Raw genomic sequence first — 19986 nt, forward strand, 5'->3', positions numbered from 1 at the left:
AGTACACTGGGAAAGAGCACCCCTGAATGAGGCAGCAGCCCCTTGATGAACAACACAGACAGCACCCCTTTTTTATGGACAACCAAGCACCCCTGCTGAGTGCGGATAGACCACCTGCAGAGTCACAAATACGTGGCCGATAAACTGTGGCAGTGTCACCGAACAATAATAGTGCAGCTAAGTTGCTAATGCACACACACCAAAAAAATATATATATATTTTTTTGTGGATTGATGATTGATATTAATTTTATTTCACTTTTATTTTTTTTACACTGGGGAACAGCACCCCTGAATGAGGCAACAACCCCTTGATGAACAACACAGACAGCCCCCCTTTTTTTATGAACAACAAAGCACCCCTGCCAATTGTGGGCAGACCACCTCCAGAGTCACAAATACGTGGGCAATAAACTGCGGCATTGTCACCGAACAATGACAGCGCAGCTAAGTTGCTAACGCACACACACCAAAAAGAAAAGAAAAACAGCACTTTTATTATTTTTTACACTGGGGAAGAGCATCCCTAATTGACAGAGCACCCCCCCTGGACAACACAGCACCCCTTTATGGACTGCAGCCCTAACCTGATGGAGAGGACACCAACACAGCAGCAGCCACAGTTAATTGACAGGACAAGTGACAGAGCAGCTGCAGCACCCACTGCAGGAAGCCCCCTTTATATACTGCAGCTTAAGCCCCTTTATGGACAACACAGCGGCAGCCTTCAGGCCAAGACCCCGACTGGACACAGACAGTGACTGGCTACGTCTGCTAGCTTCTCTCTCCACAGCCGGAGTGAAAATGATGCAGATCGCGAGAACCTTTATGTAATCCAAAACCTGCGAGAATCCGACAGCGGAGGATGACGCGTTTTGCCTCATTTTCGGATCCCAGTCAGGCGAGAAAACTTGAGCCGGACTCTGATCTCACCTTGGAACACAAAGTTCGGGTGGGTCCAGTTCTCTTAGCACTTAGTCGCGGGGTGGGTTAGGTTTTGGGGGGGAGGTTAGGTTAGGCACCCCTAGGGGGGAGAGTTTGGCACCCTCAGGGGGAGGTTAGGCACTAGGGGGGGAGATTAGGGTTAGTAACCACTAAGGAAGGGTCAGGGGGGAGAGGGGTAGGGATAGGGTACTTATCTACACTGTCGGGATCTTCTCCCTTCGGGCAGCCACCGGAATTTCATACCCATTCCGTATTTCCTCCTTCCATGTCAGAAGCACTGATAATAGTACTGCCTAAACCCGGGAAGGACATAGGCTGTCTGACTCCTACCGTCCTATAACATTAATCCCTAACGTAACAATCGCCCGTATTAGCAACTGTGTTCCTTGCTGAATCAGACCTAGAGTTGATAATTTCCATTGGTCTTGGATAAGACATAAAACGAGTATCTGGACTGAGGGAATGATTCACTACGGATCACTATTCTGTTTATACGCACGAAACGCAGTTGCTAAGATCAGCAGTGATATGCATATGTCTGCATTCACGTTGCGATCACAGCAAAGGCTAGCAGGAGTGGTATTTAAGCCTGGGCTTCAGGGCCTGGTTCAGAGCCGGACGCAATTCTTTGTTCGCTCGTACGCATTCGATGTTTTCCAACCGTGTGTGCATCCGGTTCTCACTGCGCATGTGCGGCCGTATATTTGCAGTCAGTTTTCTTTCGCTCATATACACAGCGAGCAGGAAGTGACCTATGTAATTTGATTGACAGAATGGTCCGTTTATGGGTGGTGACGGGGGTGGAGATTGGAAAACGCAGGCGTGTCAAGCCGTTTTTTGGGCGTACATTAATTATCTGGTGCGAGCGCAATATTTGAACGGAGGTTGTGATACGTCACTGAGTGATCCAGTTTCCATTATGACTGCTCGTTCAGCTTGTGGTAGGGTATTGGATCTCGCAAAGACGATGGTGTCTTCGTAGCTCCCTTAGCGAATCGATGATTTGCTATTCTCCTGAATAAAGCACAAGACCAATCACCTAATAATTGGATCACTTGTTATAATGTGATGTGCAATGGCCCTGATTTATTAGCTAAATTTGGAACGCATGTTGTGATCCTATTTGTTTGTATGTTTGGAAATTACAACAGCAATCACCTAATAAATGTTTCATTTGTTATGTTATTTGAAATGTGATTGTTTTATTTGCTATATTTCGTACGCATGTTGTTGGCACATTTCCTTACTTATTTTAGAGCACAACACCAATCACCTATTTTTTTTTTTTGTTGTTGTTTAAATACACAAAGATAATCACTAATTGCTTAGCTTGTGTTATTGTTTACTTACCTGTTTCTTTTTTTTTTGGGTGCAAATATTTTAGTATATGATCTTTATCATGTATTTAAGTATGTTTGTTGCAGTCCCTTTTACCCAGTTGATAAAGAAATTGCAAACAATTTTTTTTGTTTTTTTGATTTGCCAAAAAAATTTATTAATGTATTTTTTACAAATATTCTTTTTTTGGGGGTCAGCCAAAAAGGAAAATATTGTCATTTGCACAAATAAACAATCTTAAAAATTAAAAAAATCACAAGAAAGGAGATGGAGGTTTTGGTGTGGTCAAATATGGGGCAAACACAGAGATGGATTTTGTGGAAATTAGCCACTGCTGTCAACGCCTTTTTGTCCGCTTGGCCTGGTGTTGCTGGGAGCATGACTTTGTCTGTGTGCTCCTGCGCCTGGCCTGGTCAGAGGTAGATGTTGTTGCCTCTGGCCTAGGCATAGAGCTAGGCACATTTTGAGGAATGGCCGATGTTGCGCTAGAAGTGGAGGGCTCTGATGTTCCGTCAGGAAGAGAGGGCGGCTCCAACATGTGCAGGCGGACGAGCTGCTCCAGGGCATTTGCTATTCTCACATTGGCCACAGCATTTTCCTCCAGGGCGTCCGCCACCTATAGCAGATTGGCGTCCAGCCTCAGCAGAATCTCGGTCTGCTGATCCGTTTTACCATTGAGATCAGTGAGGAGGGCCACTGCCTGCGAGGGGGAATGCCCTGGACTGTCTGCCACAGGGTCCCCAGCCGGATATACTGCTCCCTCCCCTGCGGAGCCAGCAGATCTACTGCGGCCAAAGCTCACCTCTGGAGCAGACTCGTCCTCTTCTGTGCCTGTGTGGAAAAGATAGAAAAATAATGAAATTAGTAAATTATAAACTTTACCTCTACATTTTTAATCTAATTTTCATAAATTTTTACCTGCGGCAACATGTGGAGCCGCAAAGTCTGGCATGTCTGTGTCCATGTTGGACACGCCAAACACCTCCTCTTCCTGCACACACCCCTGTGCCAGCTCCTCCAAATCTGTTAGCTCCAATGACACAGGGGTTGGCCCACCACCTGTCCCCCCTGCATGCCTAGCCCTATCTGCCAATTTTTGTTATAGCCAATATTTGAAGTCGCTCCATCTGTTGTTAAAAAATGTAGGGTTAGATTTTTTTCTTAATTTAAAAAAAAATTGGAAATAGGTTACAGCATTTACGTACCGGTGTTTGACCTCTTTGGTTGAACGGACAAAGTCACCAAACCCATTGACAGCACTGGCTATTTCCTCCCACAGTTTCCATCTCTGGGTTGCACCCATATTTCGGGGTGCCTGTGCCAGGTTATCAATGCACTTTTGTTCCAAAGCCTCCATCTCCTTTCTTGTGAATTGAGGCTGCCTTTTGCGTTTGGCCCTGGCCTAGGTACTAGGCCCTGCAGCCTCCTCATTCTCAGTGTCAGCACCTTTCAAAAAATTTTGTAAAAAACATTATTTTTATTTTTTTTGTGGTAACTTTAATTTTTGAGCTACTTACTGTGAGGTCCTGGATTTTGGTTTTGCTGCTGTTCAGTAGACATGATGAAACCCTTGAATTCTGCAGACCCATTGTGGGCTCTCGTGACGTTTTTATAGATGCGTGTGTATTATACGGGTGCATCTATTGTGCGTCATTGATTTGAGCGGGAAAGTTCAGGCTATTTAAGGCTTTTTTGTGGCCTTGTTTCGGGGTTGGTTGTTTGCAGTGGTTGTCGTTGGAGTTGTTGGCGTTTGAGAGTGAGTCGGAGTAGTAGTTGTGGTTGTTGGAGGAGAGTTTGGAGGTTTTTGGGCGAGTTTTGTTTTGTTTGGTTATTTTCTTTCGCATTTTTGTGTATTTTTTGTTTCACAAATTTTTCTTATTTTTTGACGTGTTTTTGTTTTAGAATTTTGGGTCGATTATAACTAGCAAATATTTTTTTCATTTTTAATGTTAATACGTGTTTACTTGCTTTTATTTAGTTTTTTTTTTTTTTCGTTTGGTGTTTTGGATATCGTTTATTTTGGTGTGTTCGTCTTTGTGCGGTAAGAGTTTTTTGGCATACATTATAACCCGTTATTTTTCTACATTTTTCATGTTTATTTAAGGGGTCACGCTATGCAGATAGGTGTACCTAAAAACATGTTTTTTTGTAAATGTTTTTTTTTTCCTGAAAAATTCTAAATGTATTGCGTATAGGGCCTGATTCAGAGCCGCTCGTTAGCGGCTGCTCGTTCGCTCCGAGCGATGTTTGCACAACTGCGCATGCGTACGGATTGTAATACGCATGCGCGAACCAGTCAGTGCGGCCAGAAATCGTTTGTTCGCAATATAGCGAATGCCTGCTATTTTGCGTGACAGGAGAAGGCGTATATGGATGGTAACAGGGGAAGGTGCTTGAAAATGGGGAGTGGAGATCAGAACGCAGGCGTGCTTAAAGGTCAAAACGGGCGTTTTATGGGTGTGCATAATTAATACAGCAGCGTCATTGACCACGTCACTGGGTTATTTTATAGTCAGAACTGCTCAAAAGATTGTGGTAGGAAAAACCAACCACAAGAATAGCGAGCAGTTCATACGCTGGTCGATGTACTCGATTAATCTAATAAATAGCGGACATGACGTAGGATGCGAGCGGCCAGGGGGCGTAGTTTCCAAAAAAACGACCGCAAGTTTTGTTCGCTCATTCAGACATAGAGGCGTGAACAGACCGCAAAGAGCGAACGGTTAATTTGAATAGCCACCCCTTTTTTCAGAATGAACGACCGCAAATAGCGACCAGCTCTGAATCAGGCCCATAGTTTGTTCATCTCCTGTCTGTGGGTTAAGCATACCATTAAGCGTTATTTTGTAACATGTATTGCGTATAGTTTGTTCATCTCCTGTCTGTGGGTTAAGCGTACCATTAAGCGTTATTTTGTAACATGTATTGCGTATAGTTTGTTCATCTCCTGTCTGTGGGTTAAGCGTACCATTAAGCGTTATTTTGTAACATGTATTGCGTATAGTTTGTTCATCTCCTGTTTGTGGGTTAAGCGTACCGTTAAGCGTTATTTTGTAACATGTGTTGCGTATAGTTTGTTCATCTCCTGTCTGTGGGTTAAGCGTACCATTAAGCGTTATTTTGTAACATGTATTGCGTATAGTTTGTTCATCTCCTGTCTGTGGGTTAAGCGTACCATTAAGCGTTATTTTGTAACATGTATTGCATATAGTTTGTTCATCTCCTGTCTGTGGGTTAAGCGTACCATTAAGCGTTATTTTGTAACATGTATTGCGTATAGTTTGTTCATCTCCTGTTTGTGGGTTAAGCGTACCGTTAAGCGTTATTTTGTAACATGTATTGCGTATAGTTTGTTCATCTCCTGTCTGTGGGTTAAGCGTACCATTAAGCGTTATTTTGTAACATGTATTGCGTATAGTTTGTTCATCTCCTGTCTGTGGGTTAAGCGTACCATTAAGCGTTATTTTGTAACATGTATTGCATATAGTTTGTTCATCTCCTGTCTGTGGGTTAAGCGTACCATTAAGATTATTTTGTAACATGTATTGCGTATAGTTTGTTCATCTCCTGTCTGTGGGTTAAGCATACCATTAAGCGTTATTTTGTAACATGTATTGCGTATAGTTTGTTCATCTCCTGTCTGTGGGTTAAGCGTACCATTAAGTGTTATTTTGGAACATGTATTGCGTAAAGTTTGTTCATCTCCTGTTTGTGGGTTAAGTGTACATTACAATTTTCATGTAAATTCCAAGAATAACTCAACATCCTCTGTGTAGTGCATGCATTCTTGATATTTTAGCCTTAGCCGGTCTTATTTTTTGGAAAATTTATACATTATTTATATGGAAATTCTAAATCGTAGGTTTACTGCAAGATGTCACTGCCCAACCCTGTAAGATTCTTCTTAATGTGATAAAAAGATAAGTATATTTTCACATTCTTAAATTTTGAAAAAAGAACTACATTGTCTAACACTTCAGATTGATGTTGGGCGAATTATAATGGCGATGGTCCACGACCCGGACCAACCTGAACATCCTCCTAGGCGTAGGCCTCATAGGCGTGCAAGGCCCCAGATATTTCGAACACGTGTCACCCTTTTTGGAATGTCTGATGATGTGGTCTTAAGGTGTTACCGCCTACCACCCCAAATCATCCTAGACACTCTTTCATTAATAGAGAGTGATCTTGAAAGGCAAATTAACAATCCAACAGCAATACCACCACTTACGCAGTTAATGTCGGTGTTACATTTTTGGGCATCAGGATCCTTCCAGACAACAGTCAGCATAGTTGCGGGAATTTCACAATCCTCCTTTTCAAGGATCCTGAGGGTGGTAATGGATGTCCTATTTAAGCACATCCATCATTTTATTAATATGTCATTGGATATGGGGTCCCTTAATGTGGTTAAGGAGAAATTTTTCGAAATTGCAGGCTTCCCACACATCATAGGGGTTGTGGACGGCACACACATACCACTTCAGCCTCCAGCAGCGCTGGAGGCAATATTTTTAAGAACCGAAAACATTTCCATTCAATTAATGTAATGGTGGTATGTGATGCCTCCCTCCAGATCCTGTCCCTGAATGCCAAATTTCCAGGAAGTGCACATGATTCATTTGTCATCCGGCAATCAGGGCTTTGGCACAAATTAAACAACCTACAAGTTGGTGATGCGTGGCTTCTGGGTAAGTGGTACCCTTAATTTTAAAAACAAACACTGTTGACTTAGAAATGGTACTGATTTTTTTTTTCACAGGAGAAAGTGATTACCCTTGCACGCCCTGGCTGCTCACTCCTTATTTGGTTCCTACACCAGGGCCACAAAGTCAATATAATTCCGCACTTACTGCCACCAGGCAGGTGGTGGAGCGCTGCATTGGCCTTTTAAAAGGCCTATTTAGATGCCTCCACCGCTCTGGTGGCGACCTAATGTATTTGCCGGCTATGGTTTCCAAAATTGTGGTCCTGTGTGGGATATTTCACAACATCACCATAAGGAGTGGTGTCCCAATGCAGCCAGAGGATGCCTTGCCTGAGGATGGCCATCCCGAGGTTGGTCGGAGGAGAGTGTCTGGGGGGCCATACGTGATGAGGTAGTGGCACGTTTTTTCAGGTAATTTATTTCAAACATTTAGTTAATCAAACATCTGTTTTGTTTTTTTTGGACTGTTAAATTTCCAATGTGGTCTTTAATTTAAATTTTTCTTCTCTTTTTTTTTAACCAACAAATAAACAACCTGCATACTACCTGAAAATAAACGACTGTGACAAATATGTACCAAATTGGGATTTGACAAATGAATTATTACCATGAATTGTGGAAACATGTTGGCATGCTACATCTACAACCAGTTCTTGATGTCCTTTTTTTTAAAATGTATATTATGGGTGTTTGTGTTGTGTTTATTAAATGTTTGTTTGGAAAAATGTGATTGTTTTTATTTAACAATAAGTTACCCTAAATTTTTGTTTAGAAAAAACGGGACAATAGCTTCTTAATTTTGTCCCAAGTGAAAACTGTTGAAAAAGTGTCTAAAATTTATTTTAAGGAACTCAGGCTCTGATTCAGAGCCGGACGCTCTGACCAGAACGCTCGCACTGAATCAGGGCCGTCCTATTTAAATTTGGAGCGGCCTTTTGGACGCTCGCATAGCTGTGGGTTACCATTTTATGCTGGGTCAGAGGCTAAAAGGGATGCTGGTGCTATAGGCTTTGCTGTATTGCCGCTGTTGCAGGGGAGTCAAAAAAAAGTAGGGGTTAGTAAGCCCCATTAAGGTGGGAGTTTAGTCTGTGACATTGCTCCTCTCCTTCTGTACCTTTCTCCCCTCACTATCCTGATGCTTCAGTCTGGTTGATTCTGGGAGTGTGTGTGTGCAGTGTGCGTTTGAGTAGATGGCAGCTAAAGCAGCAGAAAAGACATCTCAAAAATTGTTTGCTTGCTCTAAATTCAAGAAAAATGCATGCACGCTCAGAGGGATCTTCCTTATGTGAAGCATGTGATTCAGGACCCTCTATTGCTCCGCAGGGTGTGAATATTCCTCCATCCTGGATGCAGACTTTTACAGGGGTTATGGCGGATTTAACTTCCGAGATAGCTGCCTCCAGAAGGGAAAGGGAGGATACTCGGGAAGGTCCCAGTACTTCCCATTCCTCTCTTTTAGCCAACGAATGGGCTCAGGGTTTATCCTGGTCAGTCGATAGTTTGATTCAGATGATGGGTTCTTCTTCCAGACCATCAAATGTTGGCATTAATCTGCAGCCCAGGAAGCAAGCAGTTCCCCCTGTTCTCCTGTCAGAGGAAGAATCGGATGATAATAATTCTTTACAGGAGGAGGTCGATTAGATGCTGGAGGACTCTGATACAGAGGTGTTCTCTAAGGAGCCAGAACCTCCGTCACAGGGAGTGGAGGCATTGATCCTCGCCGTTCATGAGGTCCTTCACATGCCGGATGCAGAGGTACAGGAATCAGTGGATGCAGACTTGTTTGTTAAGAAACTTAATTCAACTGTTACCTTTCCTGTCTCCCTCAAATTAGACGAATAGATGGCGGCCGCCTGGAAGCATCCAGATCAGAAATTTCAGCTTCCGCAATATTTTATGTCTCTGTATCCATTTCCTCTAGAAAATCAGAGTAAATGGAAAAATCTCTGCCGGTGGACTCTTCAGTCTCTCGGCTTTCTAAGAAGACTAGACTTCAGGTACCAGGCGCAAAATAGAAATCACTCTTAAGTCTATTTACATAGCAGCAGGAGCCCCACTTAGACCGGCCCTAGTTGGTTCTTGGGTCAACAAGGTGGTAGAAAAGTGGGCTGAGCAGCTAGCTAGACAAATGGATTCTCTAGATTGCGGAGGCGTGGACCTGGACCTGTTCGGACTCTTGGGTTCACAGTTTGGTCGGAAGGGGCTACAAAATAGAATTTGCTTTTCCTCCTCCCATTCGGTTCTTCACTACAGGTCTGCCGGTCGATCCTGGAAAACAACTGGTTCTACAACAGGCAATCGACAGGCTGTTGACCTCAGAGGTCCTGATTCCAGTTCCAGCTCCTCAAAGGACCCAAGGATTCTACTCAAATCTTTTCATGGTCCCCAAGCCAGATGGGTCGGTCTGTCCCATCTTGAATCTAAAATCCTTAAATATTTACCTTATCTCAGATTGAGATGGAGTCTCTCCATTGAGTAATTTCGGGTTTGGAAGAAGCATGGTTTCTCTGGACATCAAGGATGCGTATCTGCACATCCCCATTTGCAATTTCATCAAGAATTCCTTCGCTTTGCGATCCGGGATTCCCATTACCAGTTTCAAGCCCTACCGTTTGGCCTATCATCGGCTCCCAGGGTCTTCACCAAGGTAATGGCAGTGATGATTGCCAATCTTCTTTCACAAGGAGTAAACATTGTCCCATACTTGGACGAGCTGCTAATCAAAAAACCTCATCAAGGGAAAGTCTATTGGATCATGTAGCTCTGACACACCAATTCCTCATTCAACATGGCTGGATCATCAACTTCCAGAAGTCCCAGTTGATACCATCTCAACGTCTTCAGTTTCTGGGGAATGATTTTGGATACTGTGTTGCTGAGTATTTTCCATCCGCGGGACAAGGCCCAGGCTCTCAGGGAATTGGTCAGTTTAGTCCTAAAATCCAAGAGTGTATCAGTACACCTGTACATCAGAGGAAGATGGTTGTGTCCTTCGAACCCATACAATTCGGCAGGTTTCACTCCAGGACGTTCCAGCTGGATCTGCTGCCCCAATGGTCTTGGTCTCATCTGCAGATTCATCATCTGGTGACTCTATCTCCGCAGACTCGAGTCTCTCTGCTTTGGTGACTCAAGATGAAGCACCTACTGGAGGGGCGTCTGTTCTCCATCTGAAACTGGACACTATTGACCACGGATGCCAGCCTCCGCGTTTGGGGAGTGGTAAGCATGGTACTCAGATCTTCTATTCCTCCTGGTGGACGATCCTTGGCTTGTTCAGATCTACTGCAACAAGGCCCTTTTGTGCACCTCGACTTAAATCGTGTTCGTTTGACGGCGTGGCTGTTGAGACCGCCATTTTAATGAGTTGGGCTATTCCACTGCAGGTGATTCCTACTATGCTTTGGGCTCGTAAGCCGGCCACTTCGTTACATTATCATAGAATTTGGATATCATATGTGTCCTGGTGTGAGTCGCATGGTTCTTCCACGTCTTCTTTTGACTTACCTCATCAGCTTCTCTTCCTGCAAAGAGGCTTGGATGCTGGGCTACAGTTGGGTTCCCTCAAAGTACAGGTTTTTGCTTTATCTGTTTTCTTTCAGCATCGTTCAGACCTTCCTAAAGGGGGTGCTTCGTGTTCAGACCCCCTTTGTTCCGCCTACTTCCCCATGGGACCTTCACCTTGTACTTTCCCTTCTTCAGTACACGCTCTTCGAGCCCTTAGATGAAGTAGAATTGACATTTCTTACCTGCAAACTGGTCTTGTTGCTTCGGCTAGACGAGTCTCAGAGCTGGGAGCTCTTTCTTGTCGATCTCCTTATTTGGTGTTTCATGATGACATAGCGGTTTTGCAGACTTGTCCTTCCTTTTTGCCTAAGGTTGTGTCGGGTTTCCACATAAATCAGCCTATTGTGGTTCTGACACTAAAGGATTCGTCTGAAGCTTTGCACCCCCTGGATGTGGTGCAGGTTCTCTGAGTTTATGTGATTCGCAATGAAGGGATCCATAAATCTGATGCCCTTTTTGTCATTTATGATGCGGCAAAATGGGGTTGGCCAGCATCAAAACAGACTTTAGCAAGATGGATTCCCCTGGTTATCCGTCAGGCTTATTTATTCCTCCGCCTGTCTCCATTGACGTGCTCAGTGGGTACTTCTTGGTGGCGTGCAGGGGGGCTTCTGCTTCTCAACTTTGTTGGGCGGCTACTTGGTCTTCCCTACTTTTGTGAAGTTTTTTCGGTTTAATACCTTTGCAGCCTCTGATGCTAGTTTAGGGTGTTACAAGTTTCTCAGTGCTATCCCTCCCACGATGGGTGCTTTGGGACATCCCCAGTGTTGTAGCTCCAGTATCACCTAGTGGATGAAGGAGAAAACAGGATTTTGGTACTGTACTTACCGGTAAACCTGTTTCTTCGATTCCACAGGGGACACTGGATGCCCTCCTAGCGCTGCTTGTCTACTTTTGTTCAGTTATCTATTGCTGTTTTTGGGTTTTCTGCACCTACTTGTTGCAGTTTGTCATTGGTTATGGTGTGACTGCTGGTATGAACCGTAGTGTGTTTGGTTCTCCTCTGTGCTACTTGTTCTCTCTTAGTTTCTCCTTCTCCTTTTTGGTTCGATGTTCCTCCATCTCCTCCGAGCTCAGTTTTTTAACTGGGGCTGATGGGGCATAGAAGGGGAGGAGCTAGCCACACTTTTATTATTCTTAAAGTGCCAGGCTCTACTTGAGCCACATCTATACCCAGTGTCGTAGCTCCAGTGTCCCCTGTGGTAACGGAGAAACAGATTTACCGGTAAGTACCAAAATCCTGTTTTTAGGGAACTAATTGCCCACTAAGACATGAAAGTAATAATAAATATCCTCATTATTCTGATTATATATGGTGAGTGTCCTCATTTTTATGGCTGTAGAGACAGAAGTGGGGCTGGCAGTAGAGACAGACGGGGGGGCTGGCAGTAGAGACAGAAGGGGGGGCTGGCTGGGGAGATAGCAGGGGGCTGGCTGGGGTGATAGCAGCTGGGCAGGCTGGGGTGATAGCAGCTGGGCAGGCTGGGGAGATAGCAGGGGGCTGGCTGCGGAGATAGCAGGGGGCTGGCTGGGGAGATGGCAGGGGGCCTGGCTGGGAAGACAGCAGAGAGGCTGGTTAGGGACACAAATCGGGGTCTGGCATGGGAAACACAAATGGGGGGTCTGGTGCGGGAGACACAGAAGGTGGGCTGGCTGGGGAGACAGAAGGTCTGTGTGAAAACTTTTTTCGTAGATTTACTCTTCGGAATTCCTGTTACATAACAAACTTTTTAAAATATTTGTAGTTTTTACATGAATTGTTTTGAATGTAGAAAAGTAAAAACCAGTGAGTCTTTGAGGCAAATTTACTGAAGTGACAGTTTTTAGAAGTGGAGATGTTGCCCATAGCAACCAGTCAGATTCTACTTAACATGTAACTAGCACCTTCTAGAAGATAATAGCTAGAATCTTATTGGTTGCTATGGGCAACATCTCCACTTCTAAAAACACTCACTTTAGTAAATAAACCCCCTTGACTCTTTATACTTAGAACAATATAATTTAATGGGAAAAGAGAATGTGGATGTTAGGATTGTCCCATTATAAAGTGCATAAACAGCTGCCTGTAGACCATTTTTCCTTTTATGCAGAAACCAAAATGAGCTTTTGTGATGCTGTTTGGGTTGATGTGGAAGACACATGTTATCTTAGGGAAGCTTATCATACTAAAACGGCTTTCTCTCCCACAAAAGGACTGAGATGTTTCCATTCTTCCAATACTTTGAATATTTTGTTTATTTTGGGACTTGAGTATGATTCATAAAGCAGGGAATTTTCTAAAGCAACATCAATTCCAAATATTTGAAACAACTTTCAGCTTCTGAAAAACCCCCGTTATATAAAGCCCTGGAGGCTGGACAGCCACTTAAAAAAAAACCACATATTCAATAAAGTGCTTTTATTAAAGGATTTCAATTACTGTACAAACTTTTTTTATTGAACAAAGGTGCAATGTTAGGAGCTGATTTTGCATCTGCGACTTCATGCAAATACCGCTACAAGCCCTTCCCTGTGTATAGGCGTGCGTCTGACTGTGCAAGTGCTGAGATGCCCATTGTCAGCGACTTTAGAAGCTCAAATAGCACTTGGTGCCTCTGTAGACCATACTTGCCTACTCTCCCATAACAGCCGGGACGCTCCCAAAAATCGGGTGGTGATCCTGGCCACCGACGGCAAGTATACACCATTGAAACGCACATCAGCCCCATACTGGATGAAGTATCTCCGTCTGAGTATGGCGTCCAATGTGAGCAATGAAGTCTTTGTACAGTGACACACTTACGACACTCCCATAAAACGCAGTATATCCCTGCGTCTGCGTCTGATTAGCAACCCCCCTGTCACTGCCTAATTCATTTCTAATTCATTTCAGAGACCATGTGTCTGAACCAGCACAGTGAATCTATGCGCAGACAAATGGGTACAAAAACATTGCTCCCCTGCGTCCGACATCGGCAGCGCCTGCATCTCAGAATCATGGCTCTTAAGGTGCATATCCACTACACGAGAGTGGAATGACTGTATGATTACAGCAATGTAATCATGCAATTGTTCATCATCCTGTGCAGTGGATAATGTGCCCACACTGAATGATATAAGTCGTTCAGTGCAGACATCTTCCCTCATCCCCGAACATGCACAACCTGACGATCTCGTGCATGTTCAGGCAATAACAAATGCCGACAATGACCAGCGGGAACGCGCATCACTGGCATTTTACTGCACGATTAATGAATGAACGATAACGATGTCGTAATCATTCAATCGTTAATTTTTCTTGTCTAGTGGATATGCGACTTTACTGTTCTTGGTGCTGGTTTTTACTGCTGCTGTTAGTAATACATAATAAATGGATATGTTTAAAAACTATTTAATTAGCAGTTTTTACTTAGTTTGTATTAAGAGGAGCACGGTTGTTTTATTTTGTAGTCCTGGGCCCGGAGCAGGGCCATACCCAGCTTGCTGTGCCCGGTGCTGCTTCCCAGGACCCAAGGCCCAGGGGGTTGGCACGGCTGCTGCCCCTACAGTACCTGTGTTCATCCTGTGCAGTGCCTCAGCCTATCGTCCTGTTGTCTGCCTCTTCTTTGTGCAGCACGATGTTATGGGGTCACATATGATGTGTTGTGGGAGGTGGGGGGTCATGTCCAGGATACTGAAGTGCTCAGTACAGTATTGATCTGGAGTAAATAATTTGTCTCGTTTGGTGATGTGGATAGTTTTGGGCATATGACTGCTATTCCTTGTATATAATTCTGACAGACGATTCCCAATACATCTTCAGCTTGGTTTACCTAACGTGACTGCTCTCTTCACCAAGAACCTCACACTATGGCATATGCTGTTTGTAGATAGTTGCGTCCTGTGTACTATGAACACATGACACTTTTGTTTACTGATTTCACCTGGTGGCAAACTGGTCCTTAGATGTTCCATGTGGTTTACCTTGTACTTTAAATGTTCACTGGCTACTCTGATTTTTGGATATATCCCTCATTGTCATCCTTATTTGATGTGCAATAAAACTATTCCACACAAGTTGCAATTGAGATTCATTCATAAAATGTTATACAACCCCACCTGTCCAGTATACAATGCAGCCATATCTGATCAGTATGTAATACAGCCGTCATCTGTCCAGTATATAATGCAGCCATATCTGATCAGTATGGCATACAGCCATCATCTGTCCAGTGTACAATACAGCTGTGAGGGGTGGGTGCGGTGCAGTGCCTGCTGCCGTGCAGGTGTACGTCTGTTCCTTACCTTGCGTCACACCCTCTCACCTTCAAGCCGTGTGTTGAGCTGACGGTCCTGGAACTACCAAATAGAACACGGACACGATAACCTAGGGGGAAGGAGATGAGGTGAGTACCGTCCTTCCTCACGTCGACCGACGCGCCCTACCGAACCGGGGGATAAATTCAGGTTTTAAGTGAAGATCATCATTGGCACTTTTGGCCTCAGATCCCGAATTTTCACCTATCGGTACTCATGCACCAGGTGAAGATCTGTCCTTGCACCGGGTTGCAAGGTTCACCGTCCGCCCAGAAGGAAGGAGGTAGATAGTGACAAACAAACAGGGAGAGACAGTACACACAGATATTTCTCACCGTGTCCACTCTTGCTCTTCGTCCGCTCACTCGCCTACAGGTCCCTGTAAGGAGATACACAACACAGCCGTGCAGGGCCTAAACCTATGTCAAGCAACTACACATACTAAACGGCATCACCCTCAACCTACGGTGTGTGTAGTGCGACAGATATAACAACAACTAAACTTTTGCCCTGCACGGAACACCAATCACAGACTATAAGTATACAAGAGCAAAACACGGTGCTGTCCCTTTAAATGTCTGCTACCTACCTATCCAGAGCTGGCCAGCTCCTCTTCTCAGTGACTGGGGAAACCACTACCTCATGGGTGGGAGCCGTACAGCTCTCCACCACTGCTCACACCTCTAATCATCCGCCTCTCTATTTGCGCTGCAGCTAATGGGCTCAGGGTACTGGGCTTAACGCCCAGGGTCTTCCCTGCGGCTCAGGCCTAGGTGCCTGCCAAACGGTGGGCTCTGGTAGTGGCCTGGGCCTAATGCCCAGACCACTTTTTACGGGGCTCAGGCCTATTTGCCAGCCTACCTATGGGGCTCACTTAGCGGTCTGGGCCTAATGCCCAGACCATCTTATATTTTTGGTGGCTCGGGCAGTTGCCCGCCTACTTGATTATTTAGTGACCTGGGCCTAGTACCCAGGCCACTCACACCTTATTAAGGGCCAATCCTTTTAACAGGGCCTAATGCCCGCTACTGTGCCCTGGGCCTTGTGCCCGACTAATTACCCACGGGCCTAGTGCCCGACAACGCTCCGCGGGCCTAGCGCCCGACAACCCTGGCAGTCTAGGGAGGGGGGTATATGGTGGGCCTCACGGAGGGCCTACCTGCGACGTTGGAAGACGCTGCGGGGGGGAACTTCGTGATGCTCTTTTACTTCCCTCCCCCGCAGTCCTCTCCGGTCCTCAGCCACACTCTTCGGCCGCTGGCCCGTCCTGGCCAGCGGCGCCGCCTCTTCTTCTCTTCTTCCAGCCAGCGCCGCCTGTCTTCTTTCTTGACAGCGGCGTCTTCTGGCCTCTTCCGCGGCCGCCGCCCCTGTTGACGCGCCGATCTTCCGCTCTTCGGGAGGTCTTCTCTCCTTCCTCTCCGCCGCCGAACTGACTTTTCCCGCTCGGCGCCGTCTAATACAAGACGGCGCGAGTGGGCAGGGCTATGACGCGGCGAGCCGCGATTGGCTCGTCGCGTCCGCCTGATTGGCTGCTGGCCCGCGAGCCAGGTTTGGCTCGCGGCCAGAGCCAAACACCCGCCGCAAGGAACGCCGCGCCCAACGCCTGACCGGCGCTGGGAGCAGGTACTCTGTCCCAGCGCTGGCTACCCACCGCTTCTTGGCTGCCGGGCGCCAAGCTCCGCTGAGCTTGCGCCCGGAGCCAAGCTTCTCCCGGCGCCAAAGTACCACCGGCACTTGTGAAAGGGACCAGGCGGTCCCTTCACCAGGTGTCCGCGGCGTCTGCACCGACGTTAGGGACATCACTGTCCCAGCGCCGGCAATGGGTGTGTCCCGCAGAGGACACATCCCCTCTGCCTGCCCCTGCACCTCTGCTGATGCTGGGATCAAACACGTGATCCCAGCACAGCCTTCCACACAGCCATATCTTATCACTATGTTATACAGCTTCACCTGTCCAGTATACAATGCAGCCATATGTGATCAGTATGTTATACAGCCGTCATCTGTCCAGTATACAATGCAGCCATATCTAATGTTCATTATGTAATACAGCCCAACCTGTCTATATACAATACAATATAAGTATGAAATAGAGCCCCACCTGTCCAGTATACAATGCAGCACTATCTGACCAATAATAAAATACAAGTAAGTATAAACAGGTTGAGTCTCCCATATCCAAAATGCTTGGGACCAGGGGTATTTTGGGTAACGGAATATTCTGTATTTTGGAATAATTGCATTCCATAATGAAATATCTTGGGAATGGGACCCAAATATACACACATAATGCATTTGTGTTATATACACCTTATACACACAGCCTGCAGGAAATTTTATACAATATTTTCAATAATTTTGTGGCTCAAGCAAAGTTTTTGTACAGAAATTGATTTATGCTTCATATACACCTTATACACACAGCCTGAAGGTAATTTTATACAATATTTTTAATAATTTGTGCCTTAGACAAAGTTTGTGTACATTGAACCATCAAAAATCAAAGATTTAATTTTCTCAGTCATGCCAAAATAATTCCGTATTTCGGAATATTTGGATATGGGAGACTCAACCTGTATTAATATATAATGTTGTACTGTCTGATGTAATCCAGCAGAGATGTAGCTAAGGACAACCCAGTTTGGTACACAATGGTACAAACCACAATAATCATGAAAAGGAAGCAGGAAGCTGCTGAGTTTGAATAGCCCAGTTCTTCTTCTGATTGGCCCTTTAGTCAGGAATAGGTGACACTTCTTAAGTCATTAGTAATACCTGGGACATCCGCGATAATCCCCTTCTGATGTCTACTTGAGCTGTGTTTGGTCATCAGTCTGTTTGTTTTGCCTTACCAGCTAATATAAACTTTCAGCACAGCTCAGCTGCCTTTCCCTTCACATCACGGGCCATTGAGGGTTTATGTTCTACCCCTTGCTGCTCCTCCGACGGAGACTTCATCCCTCTTCTCATTCTGTTCTTCTCTTATTACAGTGACACTTCGTGCACTTGTGCACTGACCTGAATGGAAGCCCTATTTATATGTTGTATACTAATACTGTACATACGATTGACCAAAGGTTGGGATGCTGGCGGTCAGAAGACCGACATTGGCATCCCAATGTTCAGGATCCTGACAGGGACCGGTAAGTAGCCTAACACTCCCCATCTCCCCCCCTAACCCTATCCCTCCCCCTGTGGTGCCTAACCCTAACCCACCGCGGGAGGTCCCTAAACCTAACTACCCCCCCCATCCCAGGCCTAGCCCAAACCCACATACTTACCATAGGGATGCCGGCGGTCGGGATGCCGACCTTGGTATCTTGATCTCTTCAGAATGGCGGCGGCGGCATTGTGACGGGCTTCGGGATTCCGGTGTTGGTATATTAATGTCCGGCATCCCGTCCGCCAGCATCCTATTGTATAACTGATCTACAATTGTTTTGTTGTTAATGTCTGGTGTTCTTTCTCATTTCATATTTCTACCCATTAGATTGCCATATTTTGGCTTTATTTTCTGTACCCTTATTGCCCTCTTCTTTCTGTGCTCCAATTACATTGCATGTTCAATAAAAAATATACCTTGTAATAGCCCCTCAAGAACTACAGCACTGAGCAATATGCTGGCTCTGCAGGGCCGTAACTAGGGGTGCGCGACCGGTGCGACTGTAGAGCGCAGGGATCTGTGGGTGGCACCATTGCCCCCCATGGCCCCAGCTCCTGGCTGCAGGGTACCTGGAACGGCAACTTGCAGCGAGTATTGCATTATTTGGATGCTACAGACAGGTACCCTCCCATAATTACAGCTGCCCGGAACGTCTTCAAGATGCTCCGGGCACGGCTGCAGTTCCGGAAGCCGGCGCCCGCCCCTTATTCACAACGTCATGCGCAAACGGGGCAGTGCCGACACAGGGAGCTCAGAGCCCTTGTTTCGGTCCTATATAATCAAAGTATAATAATAATAGTAATGACAGCAAACTTCTAACCAACTGGTACATGTGAGGTTCCTAAAAATATTATACTGTGTGTAGTATCTGGTGTTTCTCAGGGAGTTGCTGGCAACATAGCTAAATCAAGATTGCAGGCCAGCCGTAGGTAAGTCATTCATGGGTTGTTAGGGGACAGTGAGGCAGTAAAGGATATTTTCTCCCAATAGCATGGGCCAATGATGAAACTGCGGTGACTTCAGTAGGTATGGCCACTACAGGGCCCTGTGGGCATGCCGGCCTGGCACCATCCTGTGGCCACCACTCTGTTAATAGAAGTGAATGCTGGTCTGGTGCACAGGCGGTGAAGCACTGATCCTGATTGCAGTGTCTGGTCTCCCCAAAATGTTGCTGTGGGGTCTGGTGTTTCGCCAATGTTATTGGATACATACGAGGGCTGATTGAAAAGTAATGAGACTGATTTTTTTTTAATCAGAATCAGATGACTCTACAGGATAAGAATTTTTTTTTTTTTTCAAATTAGCGTAGTCACAATATGCTGAAACCGTTGGAATGAGACGCCAAGTGAAGGCCGAAAGTTTGCGCAAAGTTGACCTTCTGTCATTTTGCACATCTTCGCAATCTGTAACCGCGGTGGATGGTCTCCCAGAACGCACTTTGTCAGTCACTCACATATTACCCTCTTTGGAGTGCTTCCTTCACCGAAATACTGCAGCACGGCGTATGCTTGAGGTACCATTTCATGAGTTTCATTACCACTTTTTCCAAGTTTAACACAAAATTCAATCAGACATCTCTGACGTAATCTCACAGACATGTCTTCCTCATCCGCGATGATGAAACGTACGAAGATCTTCCACTCGCTGTGACCAAACAAATAGGACTATGGCAGTCCAACCGCAGGTTCAGACACAATGCTGTATGAGCTTCACAATAACCAGCATAGCGTTGCCAAATCTACCTATGGGACAGAAAAACAGAGACTGTCTCATTACTCTTCAATTAGCCCTCGTACTTACCTACTCCCCCGGAAAATGAGGTGGCAATGCCGACAGCCAGGAAAAGCGGTCAAGCCTCTCAGCCACCCGCATAGCCCCCGGGACCCCCCAACCCGCCACAAACACTCCCCCACAGCGGGGCGGATGACGTGATTCCCAGTGCATTGACCAGTGAAGCCGCAGACAGCTAACATGTGCGTTATGCTATAATT

Source organism: Taudactylus pleione, unplaced genomic scaffold, assembly GCF_031769625.1.
Source record: "Taudactylus pleione unplaced genomic scaffold, aTauple2 ptg000324l, whole genome shotgun sequence".
Taxonomy (NCBI): Eukaryota; Metazoa; Chordata; class Amphibia; order Anura; family Myobatrachidae; genus Taudactylus; species Taudactylus pleione.